This window comes from Neovison vison, chromosome 2 (genome assembly GCF_020171115.1).
Source record: "Neovison vison isolate M4711 chromosome 2, ASM_NN_V1, whole genome shotgun sequence".
In the NCBI taxonomy this organism is placed as follows: Eukaryota; Metazoa; Chordata; class Mammalia; order Carnivora; family Mustelidae; genus Neogale; species Neogale vison.
The window spans coordinates 144,980,012-144,985,517 of NC_058092.1; positions in this window are offsets into that span (position 1 = coordinate 144,980,012).

Here is a 5,506-nt window from a genome sequence, read left to right on the forward strand (position 1 = left end):
CGGCCTGTGAAATTGAGGTGGGCTCAGGGGCCTGGCAGGTTTCTCCTAATCTGGAAGGTTTGGGCAACTGATACAGGCAGAGTTTCCTCAGGGGAACATGCGGTATGTTTCTGGAGGCCACATCCTGGAGGGCATGTGGGCCACAGGATTGTGACCAGTCTTCAGACCCAAACTCTGGTAAGCGTTAGGGGCGAGGTGATGGCAGGCCATATCTGCAGACCCTGAGGTCAGCTCCACAGGGTTTGAAATTCGGGCAGCTGGGAAGCAGTAGCACAGGCTTTTCTGTCTGGATTTTTGTGTCTAGGATGGCCACAGATGGATGGGTGGCCTCAATGGTCCCTGGGAGATTTTTCCTATCTGGGGATTCTTCCTGGCTCCCAAGAGTTTGGTGTCTTTATGCGGGAAGGGAAGAGTGCTTTTTTCCATCTCAGGGGTCCAATTCAAACAGGGATTTCAGTGACGGGTTCTGGGTCTGGGCGCTGCCTAAACCAAACAAGGGTTAGAATTTGGGACTAGGGGCATAACAGGTCCGTTCTGTGGGCTCCTGATCCAACTCCCGAGGTGCCTTCTTTGAAAGGAGTCTCGGGTTGAGGGTCACAATGCCTGTTTGTGCTGAGCTGCCCTCCTGAGTGGGCGTGGTCTTATGTTCCATACAGCTGACTCCACTCTGAGGGTTGGACAACCACCTCAACATCCAATTTTCCTGCCATGGGAAAGGAGGCATAGTTTTTTGTACTTCAGGTTTCACCATGGGCAGGAATATGAGCTACGTTCTGGGGACAGGTACCTGAAAACTCAGGTTGGTTGAGATGATGGCCTTGGGCCAAGGCACTTCCCACCTGCAGGATATGGGGCCCACTCTCCACGTGGCTGACAGGAGGTAGGGGCTCGGTTTGTGTCAGATCATTCGTGCACAGGGCAGCCTATGTTATTGAAGTGATGTTGAGGGCTGTGCAGGTAGACCATCATGTGGAGTTTCTGGGCAGACCCATTGGGCACTTCTTTCTAGTGGGCAGGCAGAAGGCTGTGTTGCGGCTGCAGAATTCCCAATATGGAGGGCTTCTAGGCATGGGGTGTGAGGACTTAAGTGTGAAAACACAAGCTACAGTTAATTTCAGGGCAGAGTGCATGGGAGGTCCAATGTGCAGTGGCTGTTTCAAGATCTCCAGCACCAGAGTAAGGCAAGTGTTAGATGTCTGCTCATGCTGCAATTTGTATCCATGATGGCCAAGGAATGGTGAGGTCACCTCAAGAAGCCTTGGAGGCTTTCACAAGCTGGATCTTGTGAGTTGCTCCGAAGAGCAAGGTATCCTTTTATGAGACAGTGGAAGTCTGATAAGAGGGCTCCAGGGTCTCCCATATGGAAATATTCGATAGCAGAGCTCTCTGAATGCATACCTGGAAAGCCCACCTTGCGTGACCATTGCAGCTGAGGAACAGGGCAGGCTTGATCCCCTGGCTCTGGTTCAAAGTTCCAAGTGATCGGAGTTGACGGAGGTTCTCAGTTTGATGGATCACAATTCTGCTAGGTGTCCAGGGAGACCTTAGAATGTGGCGGGGGCTCTCGGGCCATGCAGGATTCTCCTACACTGAAGGTAGAAACCAGTTCCCAAGAGCCAAGTTACCTTCTTGGGACAGAAGGGGTTCTGTGGTAAGGGTCAGGGACCACATGTTGGACCATATGTTGGTTTTCCAGAACAGGACTCTGGGGACAGAGGACTGAAAACCTAAATAAGGATCCAATGAAGTCCTAGGAGCATGTCAGGTTTAATCTTCGGACTCAGGGCCATTGACCTGAGTGTGTTCCTGGAGATACGTGCTGAAAATATGTCAGACTGCCCATTTTTTTCCAGAGTGGCCTATAAAATTGGAGTGAGCTCAGGGACCTGGCAGGTTTCTTCTAATCTGGGAGGTTTGGGCAACTGACATGGGAAGAGTTTCCTCAGGAGAGCAGGCCCAGTGATGCAGTGTGTTCCTGGAGATCCCATCCTGGAGGGCATGTGGGCCAAGGAATGGGGACTGACGTCTTCAGACCCAAAATCAAGTAAGGGTTGGGGGTGAAGTGATGGCAGGCCATATCTACAGACCCTGACTCCACTCCTCGGGACTTTAAATTTGGGTGGCTGGGAAGCAGAAGCACAGGCTTTTCAGTCTGGACAGTGATTGCCATGGATGGACAGGTGACCTCAATGGTTCCTGGGAGATTCTTACTATCTGGGGCTTCTGCCCGGTTCCCAAGAGTTTGGTGTCTTTCTGGGGGAAAGAAAGAGTGCTGTTTTCCGTCTCAAGGATCCTGCCCAAACAGGGATTCCAGAGAGAGGTTCTGGGTCTGGGGGCTGCCTAACCCAAACTAGGGTAAGGATTTGGACCTAGCGGCATGACGGGCCCGCTCTGTGGACTCCTGCTCCAACTCCTGAGTGGGCTTGTTTGAAAGGGTTCTCAGGCTGAGGGTCACAATGCCTGCTTGTGTCCAGCTGCACCTTCTAAGTGGGCGTGGTCTCATGCGCCATGCAGCTTATTCCCACTTTGAGGGTTGGACAACCATCTCATCCAGTTTTCTGCCTTGGGGAAGGAGGCATACACTTTTGTCCTTCGGGTTAAACCATGGGCAGGAATTTGGGCTACATTCTGGGGACAGGTACCTGAATACCCGCGTTGGTTGAGATGATGGCCTCTGTCCAAGCAGGTCCCACCTGCAAGATAGGGGGCCCACTATGAGAGTTGCTGACAGGAGGTCGGGGCTCAGCTTTGTCAGACAGATCATTTGTGCACAGGGTAGCCTATGATATTGGGCTGATGTTGAGGGCCACGCAGGTAGATCCTCATGCGGGGTTGCTGGGCAGACCCATAGGGCACTTCTTCTTTCTGGTGGGCAGGCAGAAAGCTGTGTTATGGCTGCAGAATTAACAATATGAAGGATTTGCAGGTGTGGAGCGTGAGGACGGAAGTATGAAAACATCAGCTACGGTTAAATTCAGGGCCGAGAGCATGGCAGTTCCAATGTGCAATGGCTGTTTTGAGATGTCCAGCACCTGAGGAAGGGCGAATGTCAGGTTTCTTCTCACGCTGGAATTTGTATCCCTGATGGCTAAGAAATGGTGGGGTCACCTCAAGAATCCTTGGAGGCTTTCCCAAGCTGTAGCTTGTGAGCTGCTCCAAATAGCAGGGTGTCCTTCTGCGAGACAATGGAAGTTCGATTAGAGGGCTTTAGGGTCCCCCATACAGAAATATTTGATAGAAGAGCTCCCTGAATGGATGCCTGTAAAGCCCCCATCATGTTACCATTGCAGCCGAGGAACAGGGCAGGCTTGATCTTCTGGCTCTGGTTCAAAGTTCCAAGAGATCTGAGTTGATGGAAGTTCTCAGTCTGAGGGGTCACAATGCTGCTTGGTGTCGTATATGGTGGTGGCTCTGGGGCCATGCAGGATTCTCCTACACTGAGGTTAGAACCCAGTTATCAAGCGCCAAGTTACCTTCTCGGGACAGGACAATTCTGTGTTATGGGTCTGGGACCACATGTTGAACCATATGTTGGTTCTTCAGAACAAGCCTCTGGAGACAGAGGCCTCAAAACTAAGCAAATTGTCCAATGAAGACCTAGCAGCATGTCAGGTTCAATCTTCGGACTCAGGGCCATTGGCCTACATGTCTTCCTGGAGGTTCATGCTGAGGGTGTGTCAGACTGTGCATTTTTTTCCTAGAGCGGCCTATGAAACTGGAGTGGGCTCAGGGGCCTGGCAGGTTTCTCCTAACCTGGAAGGTTTGGGCAACAGAGACGGGCAGAGATTCCTCGGGAGAGCAGGCCCAATGGTGTGGTATGTTCCTGGAGGCTCCATCCTGTAGGGCATGTGGGCAAGGGATGGGGACCAAAGTCTTCATACCTAAACTCGGGTAAGTGGTAGGGGCGAGGTGATGGCAGGCCTTATCTTATCTCAGGCTGACCCTGAGGTCAGCTCCTGGGGTTTGAAATTCGGGCAGCTGGGAAGCAGTAGCACAGGTTTTTCTGTCTGGATTTTGTGTCTAGGATGGCCACAGAATGGAGGGGTGGCCTCATGGGTCCATGAGAGTTTCTTCCTATCTGTGAATTCTGCCCATCCCCAAAAGTTTGGTGTCTTTCTGGGGGAAGGTAAGAGTGCTATTTTCCATCTCAGGACTCATGGCTGGTCATGGGCACAGGGATCTGAGTTGACTCGTTACTTCCAGCCTACCATAATTGGTGGAGACTTGCTCTGTTTGAGCCAAGCTGTTCCAGATCTTGTAAGGTACCCCTTGTCTTCCTCACCTCAGCAACTCTCTGGTTATTCTCCCTCTGCAACTCCTCACTTCTTGTATTCTTTACTATATAATAAATATAATCCTAAAATAATAAATAAAAGATTGAGCTTAAAGATGTATATTTAGGCCTTCAAAACCTGAATGAAACAATCTCCTATATGTATTTGCCATCTGTCCTCTAGTGCTAATGGTTTCAGAGGTGCAAGACAACCCATGGAGTGAGAAGGACCATGGTGGAGGGACTCTTAGTTGTGTTCTTTGAAAGACAGCATGAAAGAACTTTGTCTCCAAATAGAAGATTCAGTACTCTCATGTGGGGAAATTTATGGTCATATGCTACCAAAGTGTGGGGAGTTATTTGGTAATTCAGCATAACATAATATTCCTACATCGTGTTGAAATTGACAAGTAAACTTCAATCATTAACAGCCTAGAACCTATGCAATATGATCAAAGAAGCACCCAGGCTCCTCAGCTGGTATTGACTCTGGCACTTGAACTCAGGTTCATGAGTTTGAGCCCAACGTGGAACATAGAGTTTCCTTGGCGGGGGCAGGGGGAATGTCTTACACATGATGAGAATCAAATAGGCTTCGGCAGTATTGCTGGACAATGGTGGGCTGGATCCTCTAGCCTGTTCATTCAGCCACTGGGCCCTAAGCACTCAGATGGTGCCAGTGTTTATCAGGCAACCAGTTTTTCCCTCTAGGAGCTCAGGCTCTAGAGGGGAAGATGGACAAACATGAGCCAAAAGGTGAATGAAAAGAACATTTTCCCCATTAGAAAAGAGCAAGGAACTATAACTGGGTCCTGAGCTCCACCAGGTGAGGGGTGTGAGAAGGCGGTGCTGAGATGAAATTGAGAATTCCTATGGCAGGAAAAGAAGGAGACAGTCCTGCTCAAATCAGAGTATATTTAGCCTGTCAGCGGGCACCATTGTGCACAGGATTGGAAATAATATGATGTTCCTGCAGTGAAGTTAGAAATAAGGCCAGGGGGAATGGCAGAAGCTGAGGAGAGGAGCAGGAAGGTAGGGGAGGAGGGCTAAGGCCTGGGGCAGGTGGACAGTGTCAGTACCCTGCTCCTAGTTTTGTGTGAACACATGACCCCACACTCAGTGGCTTAACCAACAAACAATTTCTCATAGTCTTAGAGTATCAGGTATCCATGAGTGCCCAGCTAGAGGCCCCTGCCAGAGCTTCTCAGAATTTTGGTGCACAACCTGATTCAC